This window comes from Physeter macrocephalus, chromosome 13 (assembly GCF_002837175.3).
Source record: "Physeter macrocephalus isolate SW-GA chromosome 13, ASM283717v5, whole genome shotgun sequence".
In the NCBI taxonomy this organism is placed as follows: Eukaryota; Metazoa; Chordata; class Mammalia; order Artiodactyla; family Physeteridae; genus Physeter; species Physeter macrocephalus.
In genome coordinates, this window is record NC_041226.1 from 52,031,527 (window position 1) to 52,045,687 (window position 14,161).

General features: G+C 34.7%; 1 protein-coding gene and 1 non-coding gene across 6 annotated transcripts in view; one reads left to right on the plus strand and one right to left on the minus strand.

Moving 5' to 3' along the window:
* MYCBP2 (MYC binding protein 2) overlaps positions 1-14,161 on the minus strand; it is a 276,794-nt gene that overhangs the window by 252,205 nt on the left and 10,428 nt on the right. The window lies entirely within an intron of this gene.
* TRNAW-CCA (transfer RNA tryptophan (anticodon CCA)) lies at positions 4,002-4,073 on the plus strand. Its single transcript has one exon. It is a non-coding gene; the product is annotated as a tRNA-Trp (tRNA).

Below are 14,161 nucleotides of genomic sequence, written 5' to 3' on the forward strand. Positions count from 1 at the left end.
TATATGACTGCATTTCAGAACTAAGCTTAAATAAACTTTTCATGGTATCTGAGGATGGAGAGATAAAAGAAAAACTCTAGAAACAAGTCTTACACATTAACATTTCACCGTGGAATTAGGACTTTAAATCCTAAATCAATAGGAGCTTAATGAAGAATGTCTGGAATTGGTCCTATAAGATTTTTAGTCTTCTCATAAAAAAAATCTCATACCCATGAGATTTGAAAGAATTATGGGTGGTAATGACAGGCAAAGGTTATTAACATGGTCTAAATATTTATTTTAAAATATTTACTTTAAAAATTCCAAAGAAGATTGGGCTTCCCTGGTGGCGCGGTCGTTGAGAGTCCGCCTGCCGATGCAGGGGACACGGGTTCATGCCCTGGGCTGGGAAGATCCCACATGACGCGGAGCGGCTAGACCCGTGAGCCATGGCCGCTGAGCCTGTGCGTCCGGAGCCTGTGCTCCGCAACGGGAGAGGCCACAACAGTGAGAGGCCCGCGTACCGCAAAAAATAAATAAATAAATAAAATAAATTCCAAAGAAGAAATTCTCTTAATAGCTACCACTGTTTAGTAAAACCAAATACTTCTGCAATAAGAACAAATGAATTTTGCAAGTTGTTCTGTGATATAGATCATTAGTTTCTATATCAACTTATTACTGAATCTATTTTCTAACAAAACAAAAATTAGCCATAATTTAATTTAAAACTTCTCTGACTCTGTTTCTTCATTTGCAAAATAAAGAGATAAAGGAGATTATCTCTGAGGTCCCTTCCAACTCTGAAATGCTAGTATTTAAATAACTCAAAATTCAAAGAACTTATGGAATAAGAGGGTTTCAGTCTTTTGTTCAATTTCCCTTAGAAATGAGAAATGAAAAATTCCTGAGTCTATGATCTAAGACAGGAATAGGCAAATTTATTTCTGTAAAGGGACAGATAATAGATATTTTATACTTTGTGGGCCGTAAGATCTCTGTTGCAATTACTCATCTGTTAGCATGAAAGCAGCCATAGACAACACAAAAACAGATGAATGTGGCTGTATTATAATCCGACTGTAATTTCTGGATATTGAAATTTGAATTTCATACAATTTTCTTGTGTCACAAAATATTTTTCTCCTTTTATTTATTTATTTATATAGCTATTTATGTATGTATATGTATGTATGTATGTATGTATGTATTTTAAAAATGTAAGAACCATTCTTAGTTCACAGGCCATACAAAAAAAAAGAACTGAGTCGGATTTGGTCTGTGGACCATAGTTTGTTGACCCTTGGCCTAAAGTATATTTTGATAAACAGGCTCATATCAAAAGGAAAAAAATATTAGTATTCAACACAGATAAAAATATTCATAATATCACTATGCTTATATCAATAAGCAACCTTAAAATTATCTACCTTTCTTTCTGCAAAGATAAACTCCTGACTTTTACTTTTATTTTACTAAAGTAAGATACCAGATAGGAGCAAGCCATTGTTTTTCCTTCAAAAACTAGACTAATATAGAAAGGTCTGGAAGCAACTGAGGACTGGATGAAGTAAAAATCTAGAGATGCAAGAGCACTTCCAAGGTGAGCTGAGATCACTGGCATTTTCTTGCATGAGGGCATTTGCAGAGTTTGGGTACAAGTGAGGATTGAGGAGCTCACTAAAGGAAACCAAAAACTCGGGCACTTTATAGATGTCTGCATGGGCTGGAATGACAGACTGGAATCTAGAAAAGCTCCGAATATGTGGCCAGGACATCTAATAGTACATCTGCTTAGTGATGGGGCACTGAAGAAAGATAGGGAGGCTGGGCCAAAAGGGCAGGGTCGATTTCCCATAGTTGCCCAGTTTTAGAATACAGAATCTCAGTAGATGGAGGAATCGACTTTATCTCTGATTTGGACTGAGGTAGCCAACATCTCACGCTATCTGTCTAACACAATAAAGAACAAACCTTTCTGGAAGAAAATATCATCTGAAATAAATTAACTGTTCTTTTACACATAATGTTAGGCATAAAATAAACATATTAAGAGACATCCAAAGAAGCAAAATAATGTGATAGACAGATAATCAAGAGAAAACCAGACAATCAGAGAGACTCAAGATAACCCAGACACTGACATTAGGAGGCAAGGACCTGACATAGATGCAGAGTTGAACAAAATGGATGAAATGATGTAATTTTCAACAAAAAAAATTTTTTTTAAGCCAGGTGTATTTCGTGGAACAGAAAAATCAATATCTGAAATTAAGAACTTGTCAGAAGACTCTAAGAGCAGAATAGACCAGAGGAAAACAGAATTCAATGACTTGCAGACAGGCCAAGAAAAAATATCCAAACTCCCCCACAGCGAAAATAATGTGATGAACAAAAAAGAGAGTATGAAACATGTAGGACACAGTCAAATCGTCTCATATTCATGTAATTGTAATCTCAGAAAGAGAGAGAAAATGAGAATGGAACAAAAGCAACAGGTGAGGAAATAATTGATGATAATTTTACAAAAGTAAGAAAAGAAGTCAACCCAGAGATTCAAGAAATTCAGGGAACTCTCAAGCAGGAAAATGCAAAGAAAACCACACCTAGGCACACCAAATGCTTGGCACAGTCAAATTGCTGAAACAAAGGATAGAAAGAAAATTTTAAAAGCAGCCAGAGAAGAAAAGATACATTTGAAGAAACAATAAGATTGATACCTTCCATTCTTTGTGTTGAAAGTGCTGAGGGGTGGAGAATAGGGGGGATTAGCAACCTAAAATTATATGTATCTATCAAATATATCCTTTAAAAATGAAGACAGGGCCTTCCTTGGCGGTCCAGTGGTTAAGACTTTGCCTTCCAATGCAGGGGGTGAGGGTTTGATCCCTGGTCGGGGAGCTAAGATCCCACATGCCTCACGGCCAAAAAACCAAAACATAAAAACAGAAGCAATATTGTAACAAATTCAATAAAGACTTTAAAAATGGTCCACATCAAAAAAGAATTTTTTTTAATGAAGACAAAAATAGAGATAATTTTAGATCCACAAAAGTTGACACAATTCCTTGTCAATATACCAACACTACAAGAAATACCAAAGAAAGGTCTTCCTTTAAAAATTGCTATGTCAAAATTTTAAATGAAAGGACACAGACTAAAAGTAAAAGGATTGCAGAAGATATATCTTGTACACACTCACTGGCCTCCCAAAAAAAGCTGGTGTGGCTATATTAATATTTGACAAAGCAAATTTTAAGGCTAGACGTGTTATTAGAGATGAGCAGAACATTTCATAATGCTGAAAGGGTCAATTCAGTAGGAAGACACAAAAATCCTAAATGTGAATGCATCTAATAACAATAGCATAGTTTCAACATATATAAAGCAAAACTGAGAGAAGTAAAAAAAGAAAAGGACAAATCCACAGTCAAAAAAGTCAGATTTTAACATACTTCTATCTAACTGATATAACAAGTAGAGGACAAAACAGCATGGATGCAGGAAAATGTAAAAACATGATTAATCAACTTGATCTAACTGACATACATAGAAAACCACATCCAACAACTGCAGAATACACATTCTTTTTTGAGGCAGATAGAATATTTATCAAAATAGATGATATGCTGGACAACAGACCAAGTCTCAACATATTTCCAAGGACAATGATCACAGAAAAATTAAACGATAAACCAACAACAGAAAGAAAACTAAGAAATTCTCAAATGTTTGAAAATCTAAAAAAACAGATTTCTAAATAACCTATGGGTCAAAGAGCTATAATAGAGACTTACAATGGAAATTAGAAAATATTTTCAATGGAATAAAAATTAAATATGACATATCAAAACTTGTGGCATGTCGCTGAAGCAGTACTTTGGGGAAATATACAGCTTTCCACATACAAATGCATACAATGAAAAAAGAAAGCTTGAAAGTAAATGATGTAGGCTTACAACTTAAGCTAGAAAGAAGAGAGCAAATTCAATGTAAAGAATGTAGAAGGAGATGGGACTTCCCTGATGGTCCAGTGGCTAAGACTCCATGCTCCCAATGCAGGGGCCCAGGTTCGATCCCTGGTCAGGGAACTAGATCCCACATGCCGCAACTAAGAGTTTGCATGCTGCAACTAAAGAGTCCACATGCTGCAACTAAAGATCCTGCATGCCGCAACTAAGGATCCCGCATACCGCAACTAAGACCCAGCACAGCCAAATAAATAAATAAATTTTAAAAATAAAAAAAGAAAGTAGAAGGAGAGAAATAAAAATAAGAGCAAATATCAACGAAACAGAAAGCAGACATTCAATAGAGGAAATCAAGGAGTCAAAACGGATTCTCTGAACAGATTAATAAATCTAATAAACCTCTAGAAAGATTGGTCAGGAAAAAATAAAACCACAAGTTACCCATATGAGAAATAAATTAGAAAGGGGACATAATTACAGACACTGCCCATAAATTTCACAACTTAAATAAAAGGACAAATTCCTTGTAAAAATATAACTTCTCGACACTAAACAAGGAAAAAACACAATATCTGAGTAGTCATATCTGTTAAAGAAATTGAATCCCTAGTCAAAACCTTCCCACACACACAAAAAAAACTCTAGACTCAGATGGCTTTACCAGAGAATTCCTTCAAACACTTAAAAAATTCACTGGTACAGTCTTTCAAACAATATCAGTCTTAGACTAACTCTTCCAGAGAATATAAAAAGAAGAAACATTTCCCAACTTATTTTGTGAGGTTAGCATAATTCTGATACCAAAGTCTGAAAAGGATATTTCAAAATAAGAAAATTTCAGGCCAGTATCTCCCATGAACATAGAAACAAAAATACTACATAGGCAAAAAGTAGAAACAACCGAAATGTTCATGAACTGATGAATGGATTAAACAACATGTGGCACATCCATATAATAGAATACTATTCAGCCATAAAAAAGAATGCAGTAGACACGTGCTACAATATGGATAAATCTTGAAAACATTATGCTAAGTGAAAGAAGCAAAGTCCACAAAAGATCACAGATGGTTTGATTCCATTTATATGAATGTCCAGATAGGCAAATCCATAGAAACAGGAAGCTGATTACTGGTTGCTAGGGGCTGACGGAAAGGAGACGGACAGTGACTATAAGGGGATACGGGATTTATTTTGGGGGTGAATAAAAATGTTCTGGTTGCACAAAGTTGTGAATATATTAAAAATAATTGAATGATATACTTTGAAAAGGTCTATTTTATGGTATGTGAATTTCATATCTCAATACAAAAATTATGAGGAAAAAAGCCATTGACCTAAAAATAATTTCAGTGTCCATCAACATATAAAAAGGATAATAAATAAAATGCAAAATTTATTTTTTAAATGTTTCTCCTTATTCTGAATAAGAGGAATAAGCAGAAAAATATTATTATTTCAACAGAAGCAGAAACGTTACTTTATAAAACTCAACAATCATTTGTGATGAAATGCCTCATTAAGTAGGAAAAGAAGAGAAGCTACTTAATCTAATTAAGATTATCAACAAAAACCCTACAGCTAACATTATACTTAATTATACTCGATGATGAAAAATTAAATACTTCCACTAAGAATGGGAAAAAACACAAGAACTTACACTGTTACCACTTCTATTTAATACTGCACAGGAAGTCAGTAAGTCAAGCAAAAGAAATAAAAGTCACAATCGTTGAAAAGGAAAAAAGTAAAGCATTTTTATTTGTAGACAACATACCCATATTTATAGGAAATGCAAAATAATCCACAAATAAAGAATAAATAAAGTATCAAGGTCAGTAAATAGAAGACCAATTTTTAAAAATCAACTAATTTATAAAACACCATATGTAAACTGAAGTTTTTCTATAAAAGCCAGACATTTCTCCTGTGTAATTAATGTAATGATACTCTCACTGTGTTCATGCAACACTGAATAAATTAGGGAGGGATAGTAGTCTGATTACTAAGTAGAAAACTTTTATTTACTTAACCTAGGCTGATAATTAGTAACAAGAACAGAGATTTTAACAGTTCAAGTTGATCTAGGAGAGAGAGGCAAACAATTTCCTATATATCTTCAGTTCCTTCATTGTATTTGGAAGTCTTTAGGTTGGGGATAGGAATGGGAGGGTGTGGGAGCGGTAAGGACTATAAATAAAGTTACAAGAGCAGCGTAAGAAAAAGAGAATGGGGGAGAGACTGGGAGTAGAGAGTGAGGGGAGGAAACGACTCTAAAAAGTTATGACTTTATTAGACCATGCCTCATGCAGATTTATAACCTAGGTACACAGAGCCTAGGTGGCCAAGCAAAACTCAAGCCATGGAGCAACTATAAAACTTTCTGAAGACAGTCCACTTATCCTAGGACTAAGAGAGCCACCAGAAGGGTAATGAGAGTTAGCAGTCAAACAACCAGGCACACAAAGATACAAGGCACCATGAGTGAGAACTAGCAGAAAAAGAAAACAGAAGGACAAACAGACTCCAGATAAAATTTTCAGACACAACTATGCTTACCAACTTTACAGGAAAAAAAAAAGACTAGCTTTAAAATATCTGCAGGGTATGGGGAATATAGCACATCTGAAAAAGAATCAAATCCCACTTCTAGACATGAAAAATATAACTGCAACTAAAGACTCAGTAGGTGAGTTTACAGCATTAGACACAGTGAAGAGAGAATTCGAAGAGATCAGAAAAAATTACTAGAATTCAGAGAGAAAGCTAAAAAGGGTGAAAATATGCCCAAGACCTCTTCCAAAACTTAAATCTCCTCCTTCAAGTCCCTCCATCCCAAAAGAGACAGCACTTACCGTATCCAAGTACACCCTTCCTACCATACACTGGACCCCATCTCATTCACCATCGTTGGGATTTTGCTCAACCGCTTACACCCTTTCTGTGTTCACTCTTTACTCTCTGTCTTCTATGGCTTCTCACCCGAGAGGCCCACTGGCCTCCTCCAATTTAAAAAATGAGTTTAAATGATTCTCTAACCCTCTGCCCTCTTCATCACTAAACTCTTGAGGAACAACTGTCTCAAACTTTTTCAATCCCCTACGATCAAGCTCCTACAAGTGTATGAGACTACTCAACATCACACACTTTCTTGTTGCCTACTGAATTCCTTACCTTCAGTCTTCATCCCTTATATTCTTCTACATATGAGTACTATCAAACGGTCTACTTCTTTAAATACTCCCCACCCTCAGCTTCTAGAAGAACCTCTATTTCAGTGTTCCATCTCCCTTGATGATGATTCTTTCTCAGTCTTCTTTATTAGCTCCTTTTTCTTCCTTTTCCTGTTGCTTAAATCTTTAGCACATATATTACTTCTCATGAGAGTTATCTGTTCATAATTTATATTCATTCTATATTGGTAACTTACATTGTTTTCAATAAGCTATAACAACCTTAATAATAGCTACTGGGAGTTCACAAGCATCATCAGAATGCTGGTCTAGAGCCAGTTATGTTCTCTGACAATAAAGGTACATCCACCATGAAAATCTACCACCTTTCAAGCCACTTCAAAATCCCACCACTACCCATTTAGCTCAGAGCACATAATCTAACCCTCTACTTAATTGCTGAAAGGGACGTCATTTAGAATGTACTACTTCCTTTACTTTCCTTTCACCCACCTCAAAATAATCTCTACGAGGGCCTTACTCCATTAATTGTCCTCACTTTCTCTTTTTTGCTCATTATTCCTGCTCTTCTCCCTTAGCCTACCAGCTTACGAGGACAGAATTTAGAGACATACGGCATAGGTTCAAATGCAGGCTCTGTCATTTATTAGCTCTGTGATCTTGGGAAAGTTAATCAACTGCTCTGTGCCTCAGTCAGCTCATCTGTAAAATAGGATGAAAATAGTACTTATCCCATTAGATTATGAGGCACTTAGAGTTATGCTTACTATTAATAAGTGCTAAACAAATTTTATTTCTTTTTATTACCTTGCTAAAGTGTCTACTGTGGTTTGGGTTTCCCCAAAAGCAAACATGATTTAAGGATTCAAGTACAAGTAGTTGTTTGAGAGGTGATCCAAGAAAAACACTGATGGGGAAATCAGAAGTGAAACAGGGAAAGGAAGGCAGTCAAGAAAGAGTGTATTATTAAGCCAGCTACCCTGATGGGCAACCTGAGCGTGATCCTACTGGAGAACTCTAATGGATGGTATAGAACACAGCTCAGTTATCCCAAAGGAGAGATGTGAAAACGAGGTATTTATCCACCACATCCCCATCCATCAGTGGCTGAAAGCCTTTCTGACAGCATTAACTCCCTGGCATTTCTGGTTTGCCCTGCACACAGGCCAAGCATGTCTCTATGGCCAGTAAGAAAGTTCTCAGGCAGAAATTCATAAATGTAAGTGGACAACATAGAAATGAAAGCCAAAGAAATATGGCTAGGACACTAAGAACATCTGCTACAGTGTCTCTTATCCAAAAGACAGATTAATTCTTGTCCCCTTCCTCAAGCTACCATCTTCCTTCTTTCCCTCTAAACACTAATTTCTAAATGCTGTACTCCCTTCTCCATCTAACCTCAATTCACTTTCCCACTGAATATGACTTTTCTCAGCCTTCTGAAAAAAGGAGATGGGGGTGACTGAGTGTTAGGTCATTATCATCTCTTAATGCCAACTTCAAGATGATGTCTCAGACTTCTGTTTAGCTGACCTATAGCAAAAGAGTCAGTATGTAAGTGATAGTATGCTCATGAGGAGCCTCTGAATATATTGTACATAATGTATTTGAGACAGGATTGAGAGACTCCTAACAGGAGACTTTTCAAAATACAGGTCTAGAGACCAAGAGAAAGGTTTTAGCTACAAACCACAGACCAAGAAGTCCAAAACAATTAGGTAATTACTGAAATCAGAGGACTGACTGAAGTAACCGACAAAGAAATTGTAGAGAGAAAGGTGTCAAAAATGGCCTCCTGAGAAACTAGTTCTTCCTGCCTCCCTTAATACCTAGAGGAAAGGCATTATTATTTCTGTATTTGACATCTAGTCACTTGCTATACCTGTCATTCTTTCATCATCCTTCTAACACCAAAATGTCTCTCAAATCTGTTCTATTTCATCTATTCCCATTGCCTTCTCTCAGGTTTTGTTGTCACTTGTCAGAACTACTGCAATTGCTTCTTTAAAGGAACCCCTGCTTTGGGGATCTATGTCTTTTCATCCCTTACAGCGCTGCTATAGACATTTTTATAAATTGAGAGTTTAACTCTATCACTTCTGTCCTCAAATAAAGCAATACAGGAACACAGTAATCCAGTGCTAACATATCTTTCAGTCTCTTCTCCTACACCCTTATTCTCATTTGTCCAGATCCCCTACATTTTAGTTATTGCCAATATCTGTGTTTTACACTTCTTTGATTTTACCTCTATATTCACAACGTAGCTCCGGCAACTATTACTGTCTACACCTCAGGAGTCAGCAAGCTATGGCCTGCAGTCCAAATCTAGCCCACCACCTATTTTTGTAAATACAATTATACTGGAACACAGTCATGCTCATTTGTTTAAATATTACCTACGGCTGCTTTCAAGCTGTAACAACAGAGTTGCAATAATCGCAAGGGAGACTAGAGAGCCTGCAAAGCCTAAAGTATTTACTATCTGGCCCGTTACAGAACAAGTTTGCTGACCCTTCAAACATGGGACAACATCCAGCAGCCTCATGGGTGTATAACTGGATTCCCAGAAGGAAATGCGAGAGACTAGGTTTGAAATAATATTGGAGGAAGTAAAGGCATAATGTGTGAAATTAAACAAAAATTATATCACACATATCTAAGGAGTTCAATGAACACCAAACACATGATAAACACACACTAAGAAAAAACATATTTAGGAAAAGCATGGTCAAATTGCTAAAAATCAAAAATAAAGAGAAAAATCTTAAAAGCAACCAGAGAAGGAATTTTGATTCCAGTATAGTGACATAAACCAAATACAGTCTATCTTTCACACTGTTTACAACTATAAACTTAAGGCAAAATACAAAAAAAAAAAAAAAAAAAAAAAGAAAGAAAGAAAGAAAAAAAATATTTTGAGGACTCTGAAAAGGAAACAAAAGCATATTGTGGAGCGGAGTCAAACTTGGAAAAATGACCCACAGGATAGTGAGCTTCCTGGCTCGGCTATTTTCTTCTCCTTTCTCTAACAGCTTTGCTCTACGGCCAGGAAGCAATCACTGCATACAGAGAGCAGCCACACAGAAGTTAAAACTCCAAGAGAAACCCTATCTTTCTGGCCACAGGAATTGGGGAAAGGGGCTCCTGCATGCTGGAGAATGTGGAGAAAATCCTGGAAGGGAAAAAGATTGGAGAAAGGGATTCTCTAACCCTGCCTATAAGCCCACATAAGTCTTAGGCTTGCTCTGGAGCTGCACAGGTATGAGACAAACCCATACCAACATTGCAAAGTCTCTGAGAATTAAAAACCACTACTCACATAAGGCAAGACCAAATTTGCAACCTGAAGCTAAACAGGTTGATAGTCAGCTAAAAGAAACAACAACAGAGATCAACACTCCAGAGAATTATGGTAAGACCCAGAGTCTTCAAAACAAACACTCATAATGTCCAAGATACAATCCAAAATGTTCGCAATGCAAAAAGAAAATGTGATAAATTTCAAGGGAAGAAACAATTAACAGATGCCAACCCTGAGATGACCCACATGTTATAATTATCCAACAGTACCTTTAAAGCAACTATTATAAATATGCTCCATGAAGTAAAGGCAAACACAGTTGAACTGAACAGGAAAAAATTCTCAGAAGACAAAGAGAAATTATTTTAAAAATGAGCCAAATGTAAATTTAAAAACCGAACAATGCAGTATATGAAATAAAATTCACCTGGATAGGCTCAATAAATGAATGAAGATGAGAGAGAAGAGTCTGTGAACTTGAAAATGGATCAATAAAAATTATCCAACCTGAAGAACAAAGAGGAAAAAAATTGACAATAGAAAAAATAGTCAGAGACTTGTGGGACAATCTCAAAAGTTTCGTCATTGGAATCTTAGCAGGAAAAAAGACAGAAACTAGAGCAGAATATTTTAAGAAACAATGGCAGAAAGCATCCCAAATTTGGTAAAAGACAAATGTACAGATTCAAGAAGCTGAGGATTTTCCAAAGAGGAGAAACTCAAAGAAAATAAAGACTAGATACATCAAATCTAACTGCTGAAAACAAAAACAAAAAAATTCTTGAAAGCAGATAAAGAAAAATGACATACTACATAAAGGGAAATAAAATTTGAATTACCAAAGGTTTGTCATCAGAAATCATAATGGTGAAAAGACAGTGGAACAGCATCATGAAAATGCTAAAAGGAAATAAGCTTTTACTCAGAAGTCTATGCTCCCCTAAAATATCCTTTAAAAATAGAAGCAAAATAAAGACATTCTCAGATGAAGGGAAAAAAAGAGAGTTTATCCCCAGTAGACTACTTTACAAGAAATGCTAAAGTAAGTCCTTTAAGCTGAAAGGAAATGTAGCATCTTCAGGAATGAAGGAAGAATAACAGAAATAATAAATATATAGGTAAACATAAAATACCTTTTTCCTTTAATTTCTTTAAAATATGTATGACTGTTGACAGCAAAAATTATAATATTGCATAATGAGGTTTTCAAAGTGTGCAGCCATAACATATATAAGAGCTGTAACATAAAGGAAGGAGTGGGATGTAGCAGAGGGGAAAAAAAAGCATCTGTATGTTTGTAAGCTTTCTCTATTTTAAGTGAAGCAGTACAATAGTAACTCTAAGTAGGTTGTAAAAGGGTAGGTATCTATATTGTAATCCCTAGGGCATTAAAAATTAATACAAAAAGATATAGCCAAAAAGTCCAATAGCTACATTAAAATGGAATACTAAAGAATAATCTAAAAGAAGGTAGAAAAGGAGTAAGAAAAGAATGAAAAACAAAGAGGGAAACAGAAGACAATAAAATTGTAGACCTAAAGTCAACCATATCAATAATTAAATACATTAACTATTAATGGTCTAAACTCTCCAAGTAAAAGGCAAAGATTGACAGAATGGATTTAAAAAAAAAAAAAAAAGCAAAATCCTATGTGTACTGCCCAAAGGAGAGAAATTTTAAATATAAAAACATAGATAGATCAAAAGTAAATGGACAGAAAAAAAATTTACCAGGCAAATAGTAAGCCTAAGAAGTCTGTACAGGCTATTTTAATATCAGATAAAGTAAGTTCAAGACAAAGAGTTTTACTGGAGATAAAGAAACATGTATCATAAAGAAATAAAAGAATAATTTATCAGGAGGTTTTAACAGTTATACAAATACATGTACATAACAGCAAAGCCTCAAATATATGAAGCTAAAACTGACAAAATTACAGGGACAAAGACAAATCCACAGTTACAATGGGATATTTTTAATACCCCTTTTCAGCAACTGATAGAACTAGACAAAAAATGAGTGTAGACATAAAAGAGCCGAACAACACTATGAGCCAACTTTAACTATATGACATTAATAGAACTCTACATGCAAAAATGGCAGAACACATATTCTTTTCAAGTGCACATGGTCTAATCACGAAGGTAGACCATATCCTGGGAGATAATGCTTATCTCAATAAATTTTAAAAGACTGAAATTATATAAAGTGTCCATTAGAAAATAACAACAATAATATACATTAAAAAATCAAATATATGAGGGTTAAATAAAATAATTCTAAGCAAGGCATGAATCAAAGATGAAATTACAAAGAAAATTAGAAAATATTTTAAGCTAAATGACAAAGAATATACTGAATATCAAAATTTGTGGGATGCAATTAAAGAAGTGCTTAGATGAAAATCCATCACTTTAAATACCTATATTAGGAGACAAGAAAAATCTAAAATCAATGACCTAAGATTCCATCTTAAAAAACTAAAAAAGAAAAAACAGAGCAAAGTAAAAAAGAAGTAAATCATAATAAGAGGAAAGTCAATGAAACAGAAAATAAACCAATATTAGAGAAAATCAATAATGACAAAAGTTGATTCTTTGAACTTATAAACAAAAATGACAAACTTCTAGCTAATCAAGGAAAAATGAGAAAACACAAATATGAAGAATGAAAAAAGGATTATCCCCACAGACCCCCACAGACATTAGAGGATAATAAAAAGAATGCTATGAACAACTTTATGCCAAAAATTTCAACAATTTAAATGAAAGGACAAATTTCTCAAAAAAAAAAGTTACCAAAATTCACATGAGAAATGACAAAAAAATCTGAATATCCCTGTATCTATTAAAGAAAATGAATCTGTCAAAAGCCTCCCCCAAAGAAAATTCTAGGACCAGATGGTACCCCCAGTGAATTCTGTCAAATATTCAAGAAGAAATAAGACCAATCTCATGCAAATTTTTAAAAATACAGAAGAGATTACTAACCAACTCGTTTTACGAAACAAGGATAACTGTAATACCAAAACCTGACAAAGACATTACCAAAAAAAAAGATTATAGACCAATATCCTTTGTGAAAATAAACCCCAAAATTCTTAACAAATAAAAGCAAATCAAAGTCAACAATACATCACATACGAGGTTTTATCCCAGGAATGCAAGGTTGACTTACCATTCAAAATTAATTAATTTAATTTTTCCTTTTATTCTCTTAATATATGATCATATTGATAAATGCAGAAAAAGCATTTGACAAAATTCAATATACATTTATGATAAAAACCATAAGCAAAATAGGAATAATAAAGAACTTCCTCAAATTGGCAAAGGCCATCAAAACATCTACAGCTAATAGTGAAAGACAGATGAATTTGTCATTGTTTCTCCCTCACATTAGGAACAAGGAAGGATGCAACTTTTACCACTTCTATTCAACACTGAACAGAAGTAGAAAGGTTCTTGTCATTGGAATAAAGGTTGGGGGAGCACAGGGGTATCTGGAGATCAGAAAGAATGATGATATGATTATACAGTACATCCCAGAGAATCTATAAAACAGTTAAAATTAATCCACAGCATTCACTACAGGTCACCTATTATACTACTAGCATTCACTTGCTTCAAATAAATTCTGGACAATGTTCCTGCAGAATTCTGGTTAGTCTCATTTCCTGGAGAAACTTTCCAGAGGAAGTAAAGTAGAA